This window comes from Bubalus kerabau, chromosome 10 (assembly GCF_029407905.1).
Source record: "Bubalus kerabau isolate K-KA32 ecotype Philippines breed swamp buffalo chromosome 10, PCC_UOA_SB_1v2, whole genome shotgun sequence".
Taxonomy (NCBI): domain Eukaryota; kingdom Metazoa; phylum Chordata; class Mammalia; order Artiodactyla; family Bovidae; genus Bubalus; species Bubalus kerabau.
The window spans coordinates 8216672-8229630 of record NC_073633.1 but is presented as its reverse complement, the minus strand read 5'-3'; the positions used below and the strand labels follow the sequence as shown (position 1 = coordinate 8229630).

The window sequence follows — 12959 nt, the reverse complement described above, 5'->3', positions numbered from 1 at the left end:
CAGATATTCAAAGTGGTGAAAATTCACTGTGCATTTAAATGACCATTTTAACAATCTGCTTGGGATTCTTTCTTTTCCCACTGTAGACATCCCCTAAGCCTCTAAGAGTTGATTATTCTTGCATACTCTTAAAGACAAATGTATCAGTTGGGCTTCCTAGGAGCCCCCAGAGAAGTAACACAGATTTCTTTCATAAAGGACTTTGTCTAGCAGTCATTCTCCCTTTATCCATCCATTAAGGAAATGTTTAACATCTACTCGGAGAAGGCAATGGCACCCCACTCCGGTACTCTTGCCTGGAAAGTCCCATGGATGGAGAAGCCTGGTGGGCTGCAGTCCATGGGGTCGCTAAGAGTCAGGCATGACTGGGCGACTTCCCTTTCACTTTTCACTTTCATGCATTGAAGAAGGAAATGGCAACCCACTCCAGTATTCTTGCCTGGAGAATCCCAGGGACAGAGGAGTCTAGTGGGCTGCTGTCTATGGGGTCGCACAGAGTCGGACATGACTGAAGCGACTTAGCAGCAGCAGCAGCAGGTATGAGACAGTGAACTGGATATTGGATATAGAGTAGTATAAAACATAGAATATCCTTCACCTTTAGGGGATGAATTCTTGAGGACCAAGTGTTAGGCATAATGCATCAGAAGAGACTGACAAGCAATAGTACACATCAGATGACAAGGAGGAAACTAATAGATTGTAAATATAAAGACTCAATGGGGGGAAGAAATTGGGAAATTCGATCAAACTGATAATGCTCTAGCCAACTCCAACCTCAATCCTTAGAAATAATAAAGAGGCCTTTTTAGTCAATGTATAGGTAACACTAGCTGCCATAACAGATGAACCCCAAACTCTCAATGGTTTCACATAACAGAATTTTATTTATTTTTCATGTAAAATTTAAACCAAATGTTTATGATGAACTGATGGCTCTCCTCTAAGATGTGATGTAGGTGTGACTCCTTTCTTGTGGTTTTGTCCCTTTTGACTTGTAAGGTCATTGTGTTTATCAGCTGAAGTCTTAAGAAAAAAGAAGCCCATGGATCAAAAGTGGGAAAGACTTGGAAGTGGACAGTTTGCTGCTTCTGTCAGTCTTCGGCCATATCTGCCAGGATGGGAGGCTGGGAGATGTAATATGTATAGAAAGAAAAGGAAGCAGTTTTGGTGACCAGCATATGTATATATAACCTTGTGTAAAACGTTATCAAACAGATCATGTGTTAGGCCATGAAAGAAACCTAGACTGATGTAAAAAGGGGGAAAAATCACACAATCTGTATTCACTGTTTATAACACAATTCAAGTAGACATTCTCAACAAAAATTAGTTTCTACCTCAAAAAATCTGTACAAAAACCTTTTCAAATAATTTTGGCTTATTGAGATTATAAGAATAAAATGATAAAGTAGTTTAAAATGAACAACACTAAAAGCAGTACTTATAAAAATTTGTGCTTTGAGATACGGTCAAAATGGTAGAAAAAATGTATAGCTTTAGATGCATATATTAGCAAATGAGAAAAATAGAAATGAATGGAACTGAGTGTTCAGTGTAAGAAGTTAGAAAAAGGACAAGTTAGAGAAAACTATAAAGACTAACAAAGATAACGACACAAATAGAAGACAAAGACAAAATAGCAAACAAATGCAAAAACAAACTCATGAGAATAGATCAATAACAGTTTCTTTCATTAGTTTTTTTTTTTTAATCTAGAAAACAGAAGACATTAATATAACAACAATAAGAATATGAAGGGGACATCCTTATAGATATAACAAAAATTAAAACAACATAAATATGTTTAAATATTGCCAACATATTTGAACATTAAATAAATTAACATCAAAAATGTGAAATATTAAAATTGGATAAAAAGTAGAAAAGTAGATTTTAAGCAGGAAACTTAAGGTCTAAAACCATAGAAAACAGCTAAACTGTATAATATCTTCTTAAGGCTAAGGAAACTTAATGAGTAAAGTCTTTCAAAATTTCAAGGGTGAGCTAGTCCTCATGTTCTAGAACAGAGGAAGATACAGCATGATACTCAACTTATTTGAGGAAGTTAATATTTTGTTTTGCATGGGTCTGAAACATGAAATGAATTCTTTGCAAATGTAATTTAGCAGGGGATATAATATGCTCAACATATTACTGTAATGGAAGAAGGATCTACTTAGAAAAAAAAATCCATTGATATAATCACTATTTTAAAGAACTCATGAAGACATGTCAATTGATTATCTTACTTATCATCTCACTGAATGTGGAAAAGCATTTGGTAAGAATAAATACTGACTTTAAAGAAAAACCCTAAGAAACTAGGAATAAATGAAACTTCTTTACACTGATGCAGGCATCAGCATCCCACATCATTCTTGAGGGTAAACTAGGGCTCTGGCAAGTGCTTACATCTGTATCCTGATACCCTCCAAAAACCAGTATAGAACAACCAGAGCACATCATATCATGCTTTCAGAATAAGTAAAGGGCAAAAGGTACTGAATTTCAAATTAACTGTTAATAAAAAGTGAAAAGTCACCAAATCTCAGTGAGTGATTACTTATGCTTCTGGTACAAGTTTGGGGCAAGTAAGGGCAGCCACAGTAAGGGCAGAAAAATGGAGTGGAAGAGAGAAGTAGAGAGCTACAGGTGCACTTGAAATTGCTTCAAAGCAACCTCTGAAAAAGAATGTTCATTTGAAATTTAAAAAATGGTAAAAAAGTGTCCTGTTGGATTAGAGCACTGGCCACAGAAAGGGTCTTAAAATTATGCATGATATGTAGTGGCAGTCTTTCAAAAGCATACCCTCTGGGTGAATAAGGCAAAAAAGGCTGATAAAGGGGAGTTAAGGGCAAATTTTAGAACCCTTTGAGACAAAAAAGAAGGGAAAAAAAACCCCAGAGGACCATAATTGCTTCTCCAAAAAAAAAAAAAAAAAACACCTCCCCCCAAAGCAAACAAACACAGTACTAGGAAGTGAGAGGTTTCTCAATAAGTAAAAGGATGGAGGCATGTCAAAAGGACACAGGACCCAAACTGAAATAATTACCAGTGGCCAAAGTTGGAATATTTTGAGGAACAAAATATTGAATTATAAGCCAAAGTATTAAATAAATATAGACAAGTCCATACTGTTATAAACAAATGATCAAATCAACACATAAATGGGGAGGAATAGACTACTATTTCTATAGAAGAATTCTAAATAATATATATGTTGATATTCCTCTCTCCAGGAGGTAAAGCCTAGCTTTTTGTCTTTTGATTCCAGGCTGGATTCTATAACTTGCTTCCAAAAACTAGAGTGTGGAAAAGAAAAAATAGAAACTTTACAGTGGAGAAAACTGGCAAACACCTTTTAGCAAGAAATCAAATTTAACATCACTAGTGAAGACATGAGAATATCCTGTATCCTGTGCTGTGCTGCGTTGTGGTGAGAAAGTCACCTCACCTCTGTGGTATTCTTTCCAAGCCCTGTAAGTCATCCAAGCTGAACTGAGGGACAGTCTATAAGGTATCTGACCAGTACTTCTAAAAGCTGTCAATGTCATGAAAAATTAAGGAAGACTGGAAAGATTTCATAGAGCAGAGGAAAAATGGCACCTAGATACCATGTGTTAAGTTGGATTGGGTCTTGGGACAGAAAAACATATTAGCCAAAAAACTGGTGAAATCCAAATAAAGTTGAGTACAGTTAATAATAATAATATGGCAAAGTTACTTTTTTCTAGTGAAGTCTAGGGTAAACTGAAATTGGCTGATGGGTATACACATGTTCTCTATACTTTTTACAACTTTTCTATAAATCTAAAATTATTCCAAAATAAAAAGAATGTTTTCTTATTATTGTTCTAATTTTAAAAAATCCCGAATATTCACTGAAAGGACTGATGCTAAAGCTGAAGCTCCAATACTCTGGCCACTAATACTCAAGCCACCTGATGTGAAGAGCTGCCTCACTGGAAAAGACCCTAACGCTGGGAAAGATTGAAGGCAAAAGCAGAAGAGGGCAGCAGAAGATGAAATGGTTAGACAGCATCACCGAATCAATGGACATGAACTTAGCAAACTCTGGGAGATAGTGGAGAATAAGGAAGCATGGCATGCTATAGTCCATGGGATCACAAAGAGTCAGCAACTGGACAACATCACCAAAAAGAATGCAGAAACAAACATGCAAACAAAAACACTGAACTCATCCACTAAAGAAACTGCACTTTGCTCAGTGATAGAGATGGTGCCTTTGAACTAAGAATCTAGAAACCACTCAAATTTGCAAAATGAATAGAAAAAATGTTGGATAAATCTATATAAAATTACTGTATTAGAAAATGAGAAGTAGTCTAACTCAGCTGATGACTGTTTCCCTGTTCAAACAAACAAAGCAACCAAGAAGTATTAGAAAACGGTCAGGCATCTCTCCAAACTGATGAAATGTACTTCAGCAGCATTTGGGGATATGATGGCCTATCTTGAGTCATAAATACAAAAATTAAGAACAGAAATAGACAGAGTCAAAGAAAGAAATGAAGAGAGTTGATTAAACTCATGAAAGAAATAGAAAAGAGATCAAATCATCTCACAAATGAAGGCTAAATTACAAGTTGCCAAAGGGAGAAGAGACTCAAAAGGAAATTTAATGAGGAGCATTTGAGAAAGACAGAAAATAACCAAGAGAGTAAAAATAGGATGAAGAGAGAAGTAAAAAGAGTCAGGGAGGAAGTGGTTGAAATGGAAGAAAAAGAAGAAATAAATGTTTGATTAAAGCCCTTGAAGAAACAAAATAATAAAAGTATCATTTAAAACTTTAATTCAAGAAAACTTTTTAGAAATAAAAAGGATCTAGATTTATGTATTTAAAAAGCTCACTGGATGCACGCAGAAATTAACCCAGAAAAATTAACTTTAAGACATATCTGAGAAAAATAATTAGACTTAAAAGATAAAAAATTCTCAAGGCCTCCAGGTGTAAGCATCAAATAACAAAAGCCAAGGAGTCAGATGGCTATCAGATTTCTCAAAAACATCATATGGAGCAGGATTTTCAACAAAGTGAAAGTGTGAACTAAAAATTTATTTCGAGTCAAGCTCTCCTTCAAGTACCAAATGTATCAGTAAATCACTTTAAACATAGAGTAACTTATGGAAGTCCAAGTCATTATTTCCACTACTATTCAACATTATACTGGAGGTATTGACCAATTCAATTAGACTAGCAAATCAGCTAGGGAATAAGAATTGATAAAGAAGTAAAACTATTTCAGTTTGCAAATGATATTTTCCCATACCCAGAAAACCCTCAAGAGTCAATGATAAAATTAACTCAAACAATAAAAAGTAAAGTACCAGATTATAAAATTAATATACAGAAATAGTTTTCATATCCACACATACATAAAAATGAGTTACAGATTATAAAGTTAGAGAACACCCAACATGCAATAGGAAAAATGAAGACTAAATGTGTAGAAATAAACTTAAGAAATGTGCAAACCTTATTTGAGGGAACTGTAATATACTTTTGGAAAGCATAAAAGTTTACTTGAACATATGGAAAGACACACCCTTCTCTTGGATGGGGTGATTTGCTAAATTCATGTGTGAGTTTAATACAATCCTTATAAAAATATCAGTAAGGTTTTTTTTTTTTTTAAGCTACACAGGTTGTTTCTAAATATCATTTGGAAAAACAAACATGTGTGAACACCCAGGAAAGCAGCAAAAAAAAAAAAAAAAAAAGAAAAAAGAAAACCAAAACATGAGGAAGACTAATCTTATCAGACGTTAAAACATAACATGAAGCCTCTATAATTAAGGCAATGTGATACTGGTACATGAGTAAACAGAGTAGTGAAATAACATAAAAAGTTCAGAAAAAGACTCAAGTATGTAAGGAAATTAAGCATATGATAAAGTTGTATCTCAAATCACCAAGTCAAAGATCCAGTTTTTAATAGTGCTTAAAAAATTGTTTACTCCTTTGGAAAAAAATAAAATTATGTCATTCACTCACACCACACACAGAAATAAACTCCCAATGCATGCAGATTTTAAACATAAAATAGAGTAGTAGAAAAAAATTGAGTGAATTCCTCTATAACCTGGATATAAGGGAAGGTTTTTAAACTGTCTCAAAATCAAGAGGCTATAAAGACAAAAATGGACAAATTTCACTAGAGAAAAATAAAAATTTCATGTCAAAAAACACTATAAACAGAGTTAAAAGACAAATGACAAACTGACAGAAAATATTTCAGCATATATCACAAAGGATAATCTCTCTATTAAATATAGTATTCTTAAAAATTGAGAAAATAAACATCCAAAAGCTTGACAGGAAAGTGAGCCAATGATATAAACTGATTTTTAAAAAGATGAAAATTGCCTTTAAATTAATGAAAAGCTCTTCAAGCTCACTCATAATTACAGAACTGCAAATTAAAACTGTACTGTGATGCCATTTCTCACCTATCCTATTGGTGAAAATTAAAAACCAGATGACTAAAAATGCTGTTGATGAGGCTGGGAAAACACCCATTTTCGTATAACATTGGTGAAAATGCAAACCAGTACATCCCATTTGGAATGGAATCTGGCAAAATCTAACAAAGTTATATATGCAGTTACATTTTGACTCAGCAATCCCACTTCCAGAAATTTACCTGAAGATATACCTTCCCAAATCTCAAAACACATATATGCCCATGGCTATTTATAGAAGCTTTAAAAAAAATTTCAAAATAGAGCTTAAGGAAACAAATACCCACGTATAGGAGGGTGACTGAATAAACCAAAAAACACCACCTAATGGAGGGTTAATGGAAAGAATCTCTATGAATAAAAAAAGTATGAATGATTTCTGGGAGTATGTTGTTAAGTGAAAAATATAAAATGCAGGAGAGTATCTGCAACATGCTATCTTTCATGTAAGAAAGAAGAGGAAATAAGACAATGCTGCTCATTTGTGCAACCCCCTCAACTCCCCAAATAGAAAAACAACTTAGGAAGAACTGGTGAAACAGAATAGTATGGTGGATGGGAATGGGGGTGGAAGGGATGGAGAGAGTGACCTTCTCTGAGTATACCTCTTGCTCTATTTCTGACTTTTAGAATCGTGTTAATGTTTCTTGTTGCTGTTATCATTCAGTCGTGTCTGACTCTTGGCGATCCCATGGACTGCAGCATTTCAGGCTCCCCACTCCTGTCCTTCACCATCTCCTGGAGCTTGCCCAAACTCATGTCCATTGAATCAGTGATGCCATCCAACCATCTCATCCTCTGTTGTCCCCTTCTCCTCTTGCCTTCAATCTTTCCCAGCATCAGGGTCTCTTCCAATGAGTCAGCTCTTCATATCAGGTGGATAAAGTATTGGAGCTTTAGCATCAAGTCCTTCCAATGAATATTTAAGGTTGATTTTCCTTTAGGATTGACTGGTTTAATCTCCTTGCAGTCCAAGTGACTCTCAAGAGTCTTCTCCAATACCACAGTTCAAAAGCATCAATTCTTTGGCACTCAGCCTTCTTTATGGGGCAACTCTCATATCCATATGTGACTATTGGAAAAACCATAGCTTTGACTATGTGGACCTTCATTGGCAAAGTAATGTCTCTGCTTTTTAACATGTTTTCTAGGTTTATCATAGCTTTTCTTCCAAGGAGCAAGAATCTTTTAATGTCATGGCTGCAGTCACCATCTGCAGTGATTTTGGAGCCCCCAAAAGTAAAGTCTGTCTCTGTTTCCATTGTTTCCCCATCTATTTGCCATGAAGTGATGGGACTGGATGCCATGATCTTAGTTTTTTGAATGTTGAGTTTTAAGCCAGCTTTTGCACTTTCCTCTTTCACGTTCATCAAGAGGCTCTTTAAGTTCCTCTTCACTTTCAACCATTAGAGTGGTGTCATCTGCACATCTGAGGTTATTGATATTTCTCCTGGCAATCTTGATTTCAGGTTGTGCTTCATCCAGCCTGGCATTTGACATGATGTACTCTGCATCATGTGTCTTACTATATATATATATATATATATATATATATATATATATATATATATCTCCACATATGTATTTTTTGTAACTTAAAAAAATCTGAAATTATTTCAAAATAAACATAAAGTTCACACAAAAATCATTTTCTTCCTAGTCAGAAATAAGTTGGTGGTGCTTGCTCTCATTGCTTTCTTTGCTGCCATTCTACTTCGTACTAGGAATCTTAATGAATTCAATATAGGGAGCAAATGCATAATATGTATTAATGTTTGGAGAAAAATCACATATATATGCAGATGTCATGCTGATCTACTTGAAAATGGAAACAGAATCTGGTGACGTATGAATTGTATTTCTAAGAGAGTAAATCAAAATCAAGGTATAAAAGTCCACAGCTTTCCTGTGGATCAGTAAACAATTAGAACACAGAAGGCAGATGGTATAAAATGCCAGGTTGAAGGGAATTGAGGAGAATGGAAGCAGGTTATAGAGACTGTGTGTGCAGCCAAGTTTTTTGAGAATTTTGTATATGAAGAGAAGCAATGGCTGGCAGGCTATGTGAAAGAGCGTAGCTTTCTTCTTCCTCCTCCTCTTCCTTGTTCTTGAGGAGATATGTTAGAGCATTTTGGTGTACTATTGGAAATTATCAGTGGAGGGAGAAAGATTGATATTGCTGGACAGTGGTGGTGACCAAAGTTCCTGTGAAAACATTGGGATAATCTTAAGGAAGAATGGCTTCCCTGGTGGCTCAGACAGTAAAGAATCCACCTACAATACAGGAGACCCAGGAAACACAGGTTCAATCCCTGGGTTGGGAAGATCCCCCGGAGAAGGAAATGGCTAATCACTCCAGTATTCTTGCCTAGAGAATTCCATGGACAGAGGAGCTGGGAGGGCTACAGTCCATGGGGTCACAAAACAGTTGCACACAACTGAGCAAGTAGCATAATACTTAGGGAAGACTAGGGCACGTCCTTAATTGAAACAGAGGAATTTGTAGCCCATATATGCACATGGCCAAGTTGTAGGTCTGGTGATGTAATGATAAGTAAGCATTGTCAAGTCTGAGGCAAGGTCAACATCTGAGACTGAGAGGGAGTGGGAAATTTAGGGAGACAAGTGAATATGTGAAAGAACAATCATAGAGGACCGAAAATCAAGTTTACTACAGAAGGAAGTAGAATTGCTGGGTAGCTGAGGTTCTCTTTGCCACGTACAAACATGAACTGAAAGTGAAACTGTTCTTCCTGGTTGTTTCCTTGAGTTTCTCTAGCCATATTAAGCTGCTCTGGGTGAAGGCATAGAAAGGTTAATGGTTGCTTTGTATCCAACGTGGGATTTTTTTTCAGGTGGGTATGATGGGGGGAGAGAGGGGACAAGGAAATGGATGATGTTTGCCAACACCAGTTATGGCATGATTATCATGATGGAGCATGTCATCTAAGCTGAACAAGCAGGGAAATAAATGGAAGACCAGGCTTCGGATGGAGAGAAAAATTATTGGGCCAATAGACTGGAAGGTCCTGATGGAGTAGAAGCATTTTAAAATGTTGGTACTTAAGCAAGTGGGCTTGCAGGGGAGCAGACTGTTCAGAGAGTGAGATGTTTGCATTCGAGATGCCGAAGTTATATAATTTTTGGTAATGATAAGATCCAATCATGGTTTGCCCTTGAGAATACAGAGTAAAGTAAAATTACATCACAGAATAATGAGGTCAAGAACTTGAGTCCCGGGGTGTCAGTGAGGTCTTCTATATGTATGTTGGTATTATTAAAAATGATGAAAGGAGTTGGGGTACAAAGGAAAGTTATAAGCCAGGAGCACGGTGATATAGCCAGATGGCAAGCCTCACAATTGGTGGATTTGTAAGAGAGTGAGAGTGCAATGGAATGGGCATGCCAGTGAGAAAGGGAAGATGACCCACTCACTGCTACATGAGACTGAATACAAAAATAGCTTGTATAGGGAAGTCTCCCAGGAATGCTTTGTTCTCAGGAGATAACCAGATTTCAATTAAATGAAGAGGTGGAGGAACTATTCCAAGAAGTTGAGTATGTAGGATTGTTTGCTGATCATGGACATGAGTGAAAGGCATTAGGAGAAAGGGGATCAAATAGAGATTGGTTCAGATGGGACAAAGTAGTGTGGGTGTAAGGGTTTCAGCAAAAGTAACCAGGGAGGCTTGTACTATGATTTGAATCATGACAAGATTCATCCTGATCATTTTCTAAAGGGGCAGGAATGTACTTCACTATATTTTGGTTCAAGAAGTGTAATTTATTTTTCCCTATTAAATCATACTGGGCTCTGAGTCTTTGCCTGTTTGATAAGAAATGAAATGTTTGGCATGTTCGGTGGTCCCTTCCTATCTCTGGGGTTATATAAGCATGGGAGGTTTCTTACACTGTGCAGAAAGCTGGGGAGGCTCTTCTGGGCTCCATGTTGTGGTTGGTGCTGGTAAACTGCTTATTGTCCAAATTGTGTTTCCCTCGAAGTCAGGCAATTATTCTGCTTAAAAGGGTCTGTTTGTTTCACTCCAGTTTTGCCCTATGAGGTTTGACCATGGACTACTAGGCTGTGTCTCCAGGTCCAGTCCCTGGGAATCCACATTTATATCAAGGTCTTAGTGTCTCCTTGGACATATGGTGGGATCAGGGCACTGATTTCTGCTTCTGGAAGAATCTGCTTTACTTTCTGTCCTTATATTCACAAAATCCTCTGTGCCCTGAGGTTGAAGGAAATGGCATTTTAACTGTTTGTTCTCCTGTGCAAAGACTTTTGCAACAAATAGTTCTATTCTTTCCAAGAGGTAGGTCTGGGAGATTAAAAACAAACAAACAACACTATTTGCCCACAATGTAGAAGGATGGGAGAAAGACTGAATTTTATTTTTCATTTTGAGGCTATAGGGACATTTCTCTTTTCTTTGGGAATGGCAGCCCACTTCAGTATTCTTGCCTGGAGAATCCCATGGACAGAGGAGCCTGGTGGGCCATAGTCCATGGGGTCACAAAGAGTTGGATATGACTGAGCGACTAACACTTTCACTTTTGTTTTAAACAGCACAAGTTTATTATCTTATAGTTCTGGTCAGAAGTCTGAAATGGGTCAAAATCAAAGTGTGGGCAGAGCTGTATTTCCTTCTGTATTTGGGTATAAGAAAAGGCAATCCACTCTAGTATTCTTGCCTGGAGAATCCCATGGACAAAGGAGCCTGGTGGGCTGCAGTCCACGGGGTCACAAGGAGTCGGATACAACTAAGCGACTAAGACACACACACAATCTAATATTTATTTTATTTTTCTCTATTAAAGAGTACTGGACTCTGTGTCTTTGCAGTTCCCAGAGAGAATCAGTTCCTTGCCTTTTCTGGCTTCTCCAGGCTGCCCCTATCCCTTGGCTCATAGCCCCTTCACCACTCCAACCTCTGACTCTGATACTTCTGCTTCCTCACATGAGGACCTTTGTGCTTAGATTGGGCTCACATGGACAACCCAGAATAATGTCCCCATATCAACATCTTCAACTGAATCATATTCGTAAAGTCCCTTTTGCCACGCAACATGATGTTCAGAGTTTTGGGGATTAGAACAAAGACATCTTTCTGCCTTTACTCTGCCTACCATCCTGCCGCTATGTGGTCAGCTGTATCTCTTCTCTTCTCAAACCAATGGCTCTTTTCAGGTCCTCATTGTGCCTCTTCTGGAAGAGTCCATCAGCCACCTGACTGGCCTCCCTTTGCTCATCTGGCACTCTGCAATCCCTGGCCACTGTGGCCAGGGTGTCTCACCCAGAATATAGGGTCATTTAAAAAATCTTATTATTCTCATCTGCCTCTTAGAGTTGAGTGGGCACTCAGATCTTGTCCTGGGGTCTGAATATATTAAGCATGGCATGGAAACTTCCAGGGCAGCAAGTTTTTCTGCTTGTAAGGGCTCTTGTGACTAAACTGAGGTGGTTTAGGGTGACAGGAGGCACTGCTTCCTTACACGGGCGGGGTGACAGGGCTTCACTCTCTGGCTCCCCGTCCCATAGAAACTAGCACTACATGTGGATCTGCAGAAACAGGAGAGACTTCCCCAAACAGGACTCCGGGAGTTCTCCACCATTATGCAAATCACTTAACACCAAACAGTTGCTTTCACAGTCACACAGTCATGGTGCCCAGAGTAATCGCTTCCGTTGCCACCATCGAGTGGGTGTGAGAGCTGGGCTCGTGTTAAAGCATATGACTAATGAGCATGCATCCGGTGGTCCATCTGGCATATTGATGGGGCTGATCTGAAACGGTGGCAGTGTGGCTGAGACCTGGGAACACAGTTTATGGGTAACTGACTGAGTTCATGGGGGCATTGGTGGTGGGAAGGGAAGGGTTTGTGTCTCCTATTTCACTCAGAATATCTTCCCTTTGAGAGCATTTATTTGAAAGGGATCCAGACCAATCAATTACTGAATGAATTTGTCACCATTGAAAATACAAATAAGGAAACATTTAAATAGTTTTGTGCAGAACCAGCTTCTGGTCACTTTGATTGGCACTGCTTGCCCTTGGGTTTGATCTCACTTAGGAGGAGCATCAGCTTGTTTTCACAAATTGAGGGCACCATTCATAGGGAGAAATGTAAGTTCAATCATCCACGTGAATAATTAAGAATAGGAAACACAGGGTAGATCTGATAAATGCAACATGTAGCACAAATGTATTTTAATTAACCACTACATATTAGTTAAGTAAAAGAGGTTAGTTAAATAAAAGAGATTAGTTAAGTAAAAGAGGATGGATAGAATGTAATATAGATAAAGGCAGGAAGCAGAGACAGCTAGAGAATGGAAAAGTGAGAGAAAAAGTAATAAATTATATTTAGCAACAAATACTCATTACCATAGAACTTTATTTTTTTCCATTTTTATTTTATCTTTCAGTTGGGTTATAGTTACACTTGCTGCATCAGTTTAAACTGTACAG

General features: G+C 37.6%; 1 long non-coding RNA gene across 5 annotated transcripts in view; it reads left to right on the top strand.

Annotated features, from left to right (window-relative positions):
- LOC129620804 (uncharacterized) overlaps positions 1–3306 on the top strand; it is a 145287-nt gene extending 141981 nt beyond the window's left edge. For all 5 annotated transcript variants that reach the window (XR_008698728.1, XR_008698727.1, XR_008698725.1 and 2 more), the window contains one exon: positions 3278–3306. This is a non-coding gene — a long non-coding RNA (uncharacterized LOC129620804). The remainder of the gene's footprint in view (positions 1–3277) is intronic.
- The last annotated feature ends 9653 nt before the right edge of the window (positions 3307–12959 follow it).